The sequence below is a fragment of the Carassius auratus genome, chromosome 17 (assembly GCF_003368295.1).
Source record: "Carassius auratus strain Wakin chromosome 17, ASM336829v1, whole genome shotgun sequence".
NCBI classification, from domain to species: Eukaryota; Metazoa; Chordata; class Actinopteri; order Cypriniformes; family Cyprinidae; genus Carassius; species Carassius auratus.
This window is the reverse complement of record NC_039259.1, coordinates 6,659,980-6,672,934: the sequence shown is the minus strand read 5'-3', so window position 1 is coordinate 6,672,934 and position 12,955 is coordinate 6,659,980.

The window sequence follows — 12,955 nt, the reverse complement described above, 5'->3', positions numbered from 1 at the left end:
AATTTCACCACTCATTTTTGGGCCCTTGAGATGTTACACCAGATAGTAGCCTTCTAAATTCCTTCAGGATGTGACCGGTCAGCCCTCAGGCTCTTAGTGCTGGACATCAGCTGTTATCATCTCTCTGCACCCTGCAGAGGACTGCCAGGTCATGGAGTTTGCTGGGGTTAAACCCCATTAAAAGTGGAGCCATCTGTGCTGCGTCACCACAGCTGATTCTCAGTGTAATCCCATAAATGTAGCCTTTCAGGTTGCATTTATAAAAATCATACAAAAATGTATAAGCCTGGCTAATCTGTGGCTTCACTTATTATCAATGTATGCACACAAATCAACAATCCTGCAAGAAGTTAAAATGTTAAATAAATAGTTAACCCAAAAATGAAAATTCAGTTGGTGGTAACAATGACTTCCATCCACTGATTTTCCATCAGCTGTTTGGGTACCCACATTTTTCTAAATACTTTCTTGTGTGCTCTGCTCAACAGAAGAAAGAAACTCATTCAGGTTTGGAACAACTTGGGGTGAAATAGGATGACCTATGAGGTGAACTATGCCTTTAAATATAAAATAAGAGATCATTCTTGTAACATTACAACACACACATAGTTAATGGGGTGCTATTATGCTTTTCACTTTATCAACTTTAGTTAGTCTGTAATGTTGCTGTTTGAGCATAAAAAAAGATCTGCAAAGTTACAAAGCTCAAAGTACACTTGAAAATGAGAAATTTTATTTAACAGAAACCACTTTTCAAAAACTACAGCGAACGACTCATTTGGACTACAACGCATATTTTCCGGGATTTGTGATATCACAAAGATCGACAAATGAGACGAGACCTGGTTGAGCTGTTCTAGAGAAGGCAACGAGTGTTATCACTATGTCGGAGATGTGCTAGTGTTCCCAAGACAGACAGGCTTAGAGTAGTTCCAATCAACTGGGTTTAAATCGCCCTCAAATTGATTTGATTTGAATACAATATTTACACTGAAGCTCGCAGACGGCGAGTGGAGCCAATCACAAGACACACTGGCCCAACTAACCAATCACAGCACACACTGGCCCAACTAACCAATCACAGCACACACTGGACCAACTAACCAATCACAGCACACACTGGACCAACTAACCAATCACAGCACACACTGGACCAACTAACCAATCACAAGACACACTGGCCCAACTAACCAATCACAGCACACACTGGACCAACTAACCAATCACAAGACACACTGGCCCAACTAACCAATCACAAGACACACTGGCCCAACTAACCAATCACAGCACACACTGGACCAACTAACCAATCACAGCACACACTGGACCAACTAACCAATCACAAGACACACTGGCCCAACTAACCAATCACAGCACACACTGGACCAACTAACCAGTCACAACACACACTGGCCCAACTAACCAGTCACAACACACACTGGCCCAACTAACCAATCACAGCACATCTCGAATTCCAGAAGGCGGGCCTTCTTTTGATAAAGGAACTATCCGCACTGTTCATGACAGACTGGGGAGAGAGGTGTTGCAATAATGTAAAACATCTGAAAAAACGTGTTTTTCGTACATCCTAGTATAAGAGCCTGTTCTAGTACACCCCTAAAACAAAATTAAGACTTTGTAAAAGAGCATAATAAGACCCCTTTAAAATAAATAGAATACACAAGTAAAAATAATTAAAAACAATATTATTAAGTACAAACAAACAAATAAATAAATACTGTTATTGGTGAGTATCCACCTGTTGTCAAGTAAAATTAAATCAATCAATCTCATGTCAATCTCAGCCAGCAGGTGGCACTGTACAGACTACAGTAGTGCACATGTACCTCTAGAGTGAGGCCAACAAAAACACGTTCCAATGTTCCAAGGACTTGCTTTCTGAGTTACACTTACACATAACGCAACTAACAATTGTTTTAGAAAATTAAAATGAGGTCAAATTCAGAGTGAGATTTTCTGGTTTAATGTAAATGACTATGGCTCAATACTAGTTCTCATTTTTTAACAATTACAGCTCCCATTTTGACGCAGAAGATGCCTTACTTCCCCTGCAACAGTTACTATGGGAAACCCACACTTCCTCTTTCTCTCTGGCCTCATCATGTCAGATGTCAAAGGCACTTTCTACAAATAGGGTAGGGAAGTAGAGCCTGATACTCTTAATATAGTCTAATATATATATATATATATATATATATATATATATATATATATTAGACTATATTAAGAGTATCAGTAACCAGATATGCATGGTTTTGTATTTTTTAGTAATAACAAGCAAAACTCACAACAGTCTCAGAAATGATTAATTTGTTGTCTCTCTACAATAACCTGGTTAATGGGATTAAATAACTGAGCTTGCCGAATGTATTAAATGCAATAAAATACAATAAGCAATAGCCAGAATACATAATTTGTAAGAACTAAGAAGTCTTCCAACCATTTAGAAAGAGTTAAAATGTTAGACTTTCAGGGAGGTACACAAAATGTAGAACACCGATATATTAAAGTCAAATGGTCTAATAATTATTTAAAAGTCTGAATAAACGGAATAAATGTATCTCTTTTTTTTTCTTTTTACTAAAATGAAAAGCGATATTTAATTACATTTTTAAATAATGTATTAAAAATGTTTTCCTACAATAATTTTAATATTAACTATTTGCATCAATATCAATTTAATGTTAAACACAGAGGTCAAGAACTGAGTTATCTTGGTGCTAATCGCTTATATATATATATATATATATATATATATATATATATATATATATATATATATATATATATTTGATGCAATATAAACAACCTGCATAAAAATAAATAAATAAAAAAAACCTGATGTTAAACTTTTCACCATGGGATCTAATGCATGGGATGCAAAAATACCATATTAGGGGAAAATAAATGCTGCTGTATAATACACTCCACAGTAACTGTAACTAAAACACACTTAGCTGAAGGCAGTGACCTCAATAGGGCAGTGAAACTTTGCCTCACAGTTCATTAGACATGAACCAAGGACTGCTGACTGCTGAGAAGCACAACATTAAAAGTATCCTTTTACAAGAATCCAGAATATTCATTGATCATTACTGAAAGACTGTATACAAACAGAGACTGTTAAGATGGTAACTGATAAGTTGAAAACAAATGATTAATAATACAAACCAACAGGATGGCTGGCTTTGACACTGTGACTTCTAATGAGATTACTCAGCACAGCAGGAAAGGATCTGTGACATGCGGTTTTACATCATGGGCCATCTGGGCCTCTGATTGGTGGAGAGTGACATCATGTGGAGTGGTTCTATTCTGTTTTGCAGCAGACTGGCTGATGGCAGGTGTAGAAACGTGCAGACACACATTCATTTACAGTGCAAAAAAATTACTCATATAAAATTCAAGCAATTAATTTTGTTGGGCTGAAAGAATTTATCTAAGAAACATTTGTGCATCTCAATGAATTAGAATGTTTTGGATTTCAGTAATTCAACTTAAATTGTGAAACGTGTGTATTAAATGCACACATACTGAAGTAGTTTAAGTCTTTGGCTCACATTTAACGAAAAAAAAATATCACTATCTCAAAAAATTTGAATATGATGAGATGCCAATCAGTTAATTAATCAACTCAAAACACCTGCAAAGGTTTCCTGAGTCTTTAAAATGGTCTCTCAGTTTGGTTCACTAGGTTAAACAATTTGCTGAACTGACAGTTGTCCAAAAGACAATCACTGACACCATTCACAAGGAGGGTAAGCCACAAACATTCATTGCCAAAAAAGCTGTTCGCAGAGTGCTGTATCCAAGCATGTTAACAGAAAGTTGAATGGAAGGAAAAGTGTGGAAGAAAAAGATGCACAACCAACTGAGAGAACAGCAACCTAATGAGGATTGTCAAGCAAAATTGATTGAAGAATTTGAGTGAACTTCACATGGAATGGACTGTGGCTGGGATCAAGGGATACAAATGTGTCAAGGAATTTGGCTACAGTTGTTGTATTCCTCTTGTTAAGCCACTCCTGAACCACAGACACCGTCAGAGGCGTCTTACCTGGGCTAAGGAGAAGAAAGACTGGACTGCACAGTGGTACAAATCCCTCTTTTCAGATGAGAGCAAGTTTTGTATTTCATTTGGAAACCAAGGTCCTAGAGTCTGGAGGAAGGGTGGAGAAGCTCATAGCCCAAGTTGCTTGAAGGCCAGTGTTAAGTTTCCACAGTCTGTGATGATTTGGGGTGCAATGTCATCTGCTGGTGTTGGTCCATTGTGTTTTTTGAAAACCAAAGTCACTGCACCCATTAACCAAGAAATTTTGGAGCACTTTATGCTTCCTTCTGCTGAGCAGCTTTTTGAAGATGCTGATTTAATTTTCCAGCAGGATTTGGCACCTGCCCACACTGCCAAAAGCACCAAAAGTTGGTTAAATGACCATGGTGTTGTTGTGCTTGACTGGCCAGATAACTCACCAGACCTGAAACCCAGAGAGAATCTACGGGCTATTGTCAAGAGGAAAATGAGAAAGAGACCAAAAAAATGAAGGAAAATGAAAAAAATAAAATAAAAATGCAGATGAGCTGAAGGCCACTGTCAAAGAAACCTGGGATTCCAGACCACATCAGCAGTGCCACAAACTGATCACCTCCATGCCATGCCGAACTGAGGCAGTAATTAAAGCAAAATGAGCCCCTACAAAGTATTGAGTACATGTACAGTAAATGTATATATGTTCCAGAAAGCAAACAATTTTTTTTTTGGTCTTGTAAAGTATTCTAATTTGTATTTGATTGTTTTGATTTTGTGAGTTTTTGTTAAATGTGAGCAAACAATCACCACAATTAAAGGTGCTGTAGGGAACTTTTGTAAAAAAAAATATTTTTTACATATTTGTTAAACCTGTCATTATGTCCTGACAGTAGAATATGAGACAGATAATCTGTGAAAAAATCAAGCTCCTCTGGCTCCTCCCAGTGCTCCTATTGCCATTTGCAGAAACTCCATCGCTCCCGGTAAAAAATAACCAATCAGAGCTGCGGTCCGTAACTTTGTTTGTGTTCAAAATTTAGAAAAAATTTATATAATAAGTGAGTACACCATGAATCCATTTTCCAAACTGTGTTTTTGGCTTGTCCTGAATCACTAGGGTGCACCTATAATAAGTGTTTATATTCAGACTACTTTAGATTGCTTCGGGGGTACCGCAGCGGAGAAACCCAGTACCTTTGTGATTCTTCATAGACATAAACAGAGAGAAGTAGTTCCGGCTACGATGTTCTTCCGCAAGACGCAAGCAGTTCTGTTTATTAGCCGCTAGAGCGTCAAAAGTTCCCTACCGCAGCTTTAAAAGAACCAAAGACTGAGTTGAATTACTAAAATAAATGAACTTTTCCATAAAAATTAGTAGTACATTTAATGTTTAGGATTAAAAAAAAAAAAAAAAAACAGTTTACTCTAAGATACATCCATACAAATATGCTGTATGGTGTTAATATGTAGTAATTTACCGTATTGGTTTGTTTTACTGTATGTTCAATTTTGTGTGTGTGTGTTTTTTAGGGTTTAGCTTAATGGATAATGTCCTGGTTAAAAATAAAATAAAAATATAAATAAATAAGGGTGTTGTAAGTTTTCAGTCAGAAATTGCTAGTACATTTTACAATTACAAAGAAACCACATGTTGGATTAAATGTGAAATTTTGAAGATGGAAGAAAGAATTGGTTTGGGGACCAATTTTCATGGCTTTTGCCTCAATAAACTCCTAATTTTCTGTTTAAAAAATAAAACAAGTAGATAGAATAGAAATAGAATAGAGAACGCTAGTGTAAGGTGGTCAAGTTTTTTCATAATAAATAGAAAAATAGTAAAGAGAGTGCATGTGTTAAAGGGTTACTTTTTCAAATAAATAAAAAGAAAACAAGTAGTTAAAATATAAATAGAATAAAGATTGCTAGTGTGTCAAGTGTTGATGGCAGAGATGTGTCTTTAGCAATTTCTTGAAGATGGCTGTGTTCATCAGTGAAAATTAATTTGTGCCTAATTTTTTTTCCTCTAATATGGTCATGCAGAATAAGGCATATATTTGCTTCATAAGTATTCTAACAGCCATCAAGTAGCACTAATAAACTGACAAGTGAAGTATGCAGTAAGTACACCTCAAAAACAACACGAGAAACAGCTTTGATCAAGATCTTAATCCACCCAAACACTGACTTGACTTAAACTGTCAACCACAGCCGATGTAGCCACACCTACACAGGGCCTTTTCCGTTATGCAGTGTTGCCAGGTCTCACAGGATAAAAAAATACGCAACATTAAAAGTTGCTTATTATAAGCGTACATGGCAACACTGTAGTTGTACCCAAAACAATTATGTTGGTCTTGGGTTAGCGGTAAGGGGCATTAAAGCCCCGAGACGCCTGCAAGTCTGACAACACCAAAGCCATTGTTTACTGCAGAGAAAATGTTCTAATACATTGTTCTTCCTTCAAGACACAACCTTCAAAAACTAAGGGGAGTAAGTTTCATAATAGCAGCCCTGCAAAGAAATAAGTTGGATAACTTACAGCGCATACTAGACAAGCACACTGGCTAGAATTAAGGCAGTGCTTTAAAAAAAGTAAAAATAAATTCTGAATTCTGTGAGGTGAAATGCAGCTGATTTCACAAAGCGATGGTGTCGCTAGTGTGGCATTGCATATGCCTGTCAGTGGGTGGCCTGCTGTCACGCACACACTGCTGCTGGTGTGTGTGTGAACTACCATTAGGAAGTGTGCTGTGGCCTGTCAAAGCCCGGTGATGCTCTGTGTTCGTGAGAGCGTGGGGACAAGGCAGTTATAATCAAACCTTGAAACTTAACCCACAGTCTGAAGGAAGTGGTTAAGAGATCCTGAAAACCATTATTTCTAACTGTCAGTTTTGAATTCAGCTATAAAACACTGCTATACACTAGGACTGTCAATGTGACCAGTTTGTGCAATTGACAAGTTTTTGTCTTTTCAACTTTACGACAAGTCTTAAAAGTTTGGTGATTATGAAAGGTGTAGGAGTTGAAGAATGCTTCCTGTCTCTGTTTGATGATATGGAAACCAAATAATAATAAAATAATAATTTCCCCAGAAATGAAACTTTGGTGAATATATACTCACCCTCAGGCCAGGATTTAGTTTTTTAATCAGAACAGATTTAGAGAAATGTATCATTACATCACTTTCTCACCAGTGGATTCTCTGCAGTGAATGGGTGCCGTCAGAACTTCACAATAATCCACACAACTCCAGCACATCAGTTAATGTGTTGTGAAGTGAAAAGCAGGGATTGTATTAAGCAAATGTATAATTAAGATGAGCTTAATCTCCATGCATTTCTACTGCTTAAAATACACATACATGCTTTATACAAAATATTGCTTTCAGCAAAAAAAAAAAAGACTCGTCTGAATCAGACAAGAATTATATGAACATTGAAGTTTTAAACAAATATGTTGGTAAATTTTGATGTGAGAGGACAACACAAATGCAGGAAACATTATATTGGACTGCTATTTTGTTTGAAAAAAAAAATGACTTGTGAATTATTGTGATGTTTTTATCAGCTGTTTGGACTGATATTATGATAACACCCATTCACTGCAGAGGATCCATTGGTGAGCAAGTAATGTGATGTTAAATATCTCTAAATCTGCTCTGATGAAGAAACAAACTAGTCTATAGGACATGATGGCCAAGGATGGGTGCATTTTAATTTCTGGTCAATTTTTTATAGGCACGGTTTGTAATTCTTTTACCAGAATACTGTTTTGAATTATCTTCATTTGGGGGATTATTTAATCTGTATGATTAAAAAGTATACAATATAATTAATTTGATTAATTTTGACAGACGGTTTAATCTTATACTGAAAGTCATAACAGTACACTAACTGGGTATGTACTGTAGGGTTTTTTTTATTATTATTTTGCACTATGACTCATTAATGTTCTCATTTAGGGATTTACAGCATAAATTAACCTTTTTTTCCATCTGCGGTTTGACCAACACAGCACTGAAATGACATGTCCATAGGGGACATCCTAGTTATTAGGGGGAAAATATGGTTTTTGTTTGAAGAACAAAGTGTAACTGATTGACAAGTTTAAACTTCCAGTAGCCTTAAAAAAATGTGGATACTTATATGCAGTGTATAATGCATATATAAATGTTTTGTTATAAAATATCAAAACAAGCGCCGTTTATTTATTAAGAAAAAGCATTTCACAACATATGTTTGACAGGTCTCAATGAAACAGAAATGTATTTAGTTGTCAAATGATGGTGGAACATGTTGCTCTGTCTCTGAACTTGAGGGGAAGTGACTTCAAAAGTCCTCTAAAAATAACACCGAGATCATTTGTTTAAAAATAACTGCAAAATCATACATACAACTGTGATCTAAACCTGCTGCAATTTGTCTTGAGATTTAAATATTTCTTAAGTGTGTATGAAATATCTGTACCCATAGCAGGCTATATATACATATATATAAAGATTTTCATGTGAGTGCTCTCAATTATCGTGGAAAGCAGTTTTCAGTGCACAGCATACAAAACATTAAATAATAAAATAATTCTCAGCTGGATACCGTTTTCTCCATTCATAATCCACAAACACTTGGCAGCAAAGGGCTCGACTTTCTCAAGGCCAAAACAAAATTGTATTCTAGACCAGTCATGAAGTTCTGCGTCTGTAATGTCGGTGCAAAGAGTCAACTCCCTTCTCCCTTCCTGTCTGTGGCTTCTGTTTGAACTAAGCTTTTTGTGGATGACTTTTGGCATATATCAATGTCTATAAACTGGGTTATGTTTGCATGGGTACCAGACTGGAATGTGCCAGTACAGAATGCAGATTAAACATGGGCAGATCTTTTCTTTTTATAAATTTCAGATGGTCTTTATGATAAATTCTTCCACTTTTTAAGCCCCAAGCTACATTTACACATCCTTTGCATCAATTTAAGACTCCCAGTTTGCAACTGGCATGAAATATGAAAAGAAACGTGAGTGCTTGTTTTTGCATGTGGATTAGGTTTTAATTTTTTTTAAAGGTCTGTAATTATGAGTTGTTAGACATGAAAGATCTAGCCCTAACTCCTCTTTCAAATCAGTAAAAGCTCAGTACGACTATGGCCTGCTATGGGTACAGATGGCTCCATTCAGTCTTCTGAACCACAACAGGAAGAGAGCTAACTATAAACCACTTCCTATGTCAAATGACGAGCAGTGGTATGTAGTGTTTATGAGGACTTGAGCAGGGCAAGACACTTACTGCTAAACTGTGAAAACTGAAAACTCTGATGACTGAAATATTTCAGTTGGTGTGCAATGAATCTAAAATATATGAAAGTTTAATTTGTATCATTAAATTATGGAAAATAATGAACTTTTATCACAATATGCTAATTTCTTTTAGAAGGACCTGTATATATAAAATATGAACACACAAAACATAGCTTTATTATGTCTTACAATTTAAAATTAAATAAATTGTATTCAAGACAAAACAAACCACATGAATGGGTCTTGACTCTCTTAATATCACTACCATGATATTCTAGGTCTTTTCCAGGGTCTTGCTATGGTTTCTAACTTCCTATCAAAAGAGCTCACCCAAGTTTCTGTGAAATGGGAATTTAAGTAATCATGCACACAGTACAACGCAGTCACAGTTAAAGTTCAAATGATGGCATCTGACTGGGTAGACTCAGTAGGACAGGTTTGTCCAGATCAGCCCTCTCACCCTAATGAAAGAGAAAGATCTGACTCGGGCATACTCACACTTTACAACAAGAGCCTCATAAGACTGTTGTCACAGGAACGAGAAACTCAAACAGGCCTTTGAATGAGTTTTGTCTGGTGTAGTGTAGAATGGGTGGGTCTGCGCTGTGCACATGGTTACACCCTTTTTCCAGAGTGAGTTACAACTGAATGAAACGCCAACCGAATGACCTGACACTTGAATCAGCGAGTTGACTCATATGTATTAACACATCATGTTTGTAAAGACTGTAGACAGAGAGGTAGAAAAAATATGCAGGTATGCAATAGCTGTTAGTTTCAATGAAAGCCCAGCTTTAGATATTGGTTATGGGGTCCTTAAAGGACAGTTCACCCAAAAATGAAAATCCTGTCATTAATTCCCCACTCTCATGTCGTCCCAAACCTGTAAAACCTCTGTCCATCTTCAGAACACAAATGAAGATATTTTTGATATCGTTGACAGTGCATAAACAGCAACGTAACTGACACGTTCAAGACCCAGAAAGGTCGTAGGGTTATTGTTAAATTAGTTCATGTGGCATCAGTGGTTCAACCGTAATGTTTCGAAGCTATGAGAATACTTTTCGTCCGCAAACAAAAATAACTTTATTCAACAATTTCTTTAAAAACAATAAAATAAAAGAAAGTTTCTGTGTACATGCTGGGCTTGGTTATAGGGAGTTAGCCTTCGAGGGTTTTAGGCAACTGTATCACAAAACACTCATTAGATTCCTGAGAGTTGAGTCTGTGCTATTATCGGTTCCCTGTGTCATCATTGCTAATATTGATCCTAGAGGTCAGCCTTTGACCTCTCCCACCATTCGCTTTTGCGTATCCAGTGTTATCTGAGAACATCTGCAGCTAAAGGTCAGAGTACACAGAATGTAAACACTGCACAGAGCCACTAACACATCACTGTACTCAGCGCACACATGCCAGTTACACTTCTGTTTCTGTTCAAATAATGAGAACGTCAATTTTCATCATTGTTCTAATTTCCTGCTGTCAAAACAAAGATACAACATTTGCATATAGTCTTCTACAAAATATGACAGACTGTTTATGTCTTCATGAAATATTCAAATCAAATTTTATGGAATATGTAAAAATAAAACAGAGTACCAGGATGCTTTTGCATAACATACAAGCTTTGTAACTTCCCATGCAATCTAACAGTGATACAATAGGAGACATTTATTTTATTTATTATTTTTGGTTTGTTTGTTTTTGTTTTTTAGGGGAAGCCTGAAGTTAGCATCTCCCTTGCTTCTACATTATTTCAGGCATTTAACCACAAAGCCGTTCAAAAACCCATTGACGTCAGGACGAAGGAACCGGAACGCATTTCCAGATTGTGCCCTATAATATACATTACATCATATTATTTTATTGGCAAAATATATATATATATATATATATATTTGATATAAAAATACCTTATACAAACATTATGTAAAAAAAATTATAATATCAGGAGCACAACTGTTTCACTCAGGTGCATATCAATGGTTAAAATATAAAATAAATAAAAATTCGATATGCCAATTAAGTATTCTGTTAAAGGGATAGTTCACCCAAAAATGGAAATTCTGTCATCATTTACTCACCCTCATGTTGTTCCAAATCTGTTTAAGTTGCTTATGTTGAACATAAAATAAGATATTCTGAAGATTGTGTAATTGGAGTAATTGGTGAATGAATTTTAATTTTTGGGTGAACTATCCCTTTAAGTTTTGCAGTTACCAAACCTGTCCTACAGAAACTATCATGCAGCAGCCTACAGTCAAGCTGTACAAACAACCATATTTACTCGTACTGACTGTGAGATTAGTGTGTTAGATCGCTTGATAAGATTATCTAGAGGGACACACAATTATGAATTATAAACCGAATGTTATCATGTGCTTTTCAGGAACATTTTGCTTCCAGTCTAATAACCCATGTCATAAAACTTGAAACTCAGACTTTATCTATAATAATTAACAGATTATTAGACAAAAAACCCCACCCCTATTCCACCCCACCCAGTTATTAGGTTCTTCTTACCCTCTCATTTAATTAAGCAAGAATTTGCAATAGTGATAGTCATATTTTCTAAATATCTTATGTCCCATGGAGGAAAGTCCCACAGGTTTGGAAGGACATGAGGGTGGGTGAACAAAATATGACACTCAGACTGCACAAGGTTTTTTCCCCCCACTCAATTGTTACAGCTCAGAATCTTTGTTTTATTTTCAAAAGGTACAAGCTGTGCATAAGAATACTTGTGTGAAATAAGTCTATTTAAAAGAGTAATCAAGGTCACATGGGCTGCACAAGTGTTCTGAGGTGTGCATTTTGTGTCGCCTTGCACATACAAGAGGAGTCTATTAATAGCATGCGTGTCATTAGCTGAACACCATCATCAGCAGAGCCACATGGGCACCACCCAAACTCCTACAATACAGTCAGGCCTGACATCACTGACCACTTCCCTTTTAGATATCACAATGAAACTAGCTCGGCACTAAAAGTTCCTGAGCAGGCAAACACACACACACTAAGAACGTGATGAAAAACTGCTGATATGAAAATACAGTGGAAACCGTTATTACTGAATATATATATATAATTTTTTTTTCAGGAGGGACACATGTAATTGATCAAAATCTCTTTAAATAAAATGCTTTCTATGGAGAAAAAAAAAAAAAAAGAAGAAGTGTGAATCAAATTTTCCATAAAGCTGCTCAACTGGGGTAATGGCTGCTGAAAATTTCGGCTTTGCCAACACTGGAATAAATTACATGTTAAAATAATGGTTATAAATATTAGTTTTTAAAGTATTTTGATCAGTTAAACCCTTTGTGAGAATGATACTTCTTTCAAAAGCATATATATATATATATATATATATATAAATAAGAGGAATTAATGAGATCATTCACACTTGTGACCTGCGGAGTTATTCATAAACTCATATGCGGCAAACTACATACCAAATAAGAAAGTTAAGCAGCAGACATAAAACATGGTGTGTGTGAAAATCACCTGCTTTGTAAATCAAACAGTTCTGACCTTGTAAATATGACACGCTAAAGTTTTTATTATGGTGTAACAGCAGGTCTCAACAAGTTGGCAGTAGCTGCTTGATCCCTCAAAACT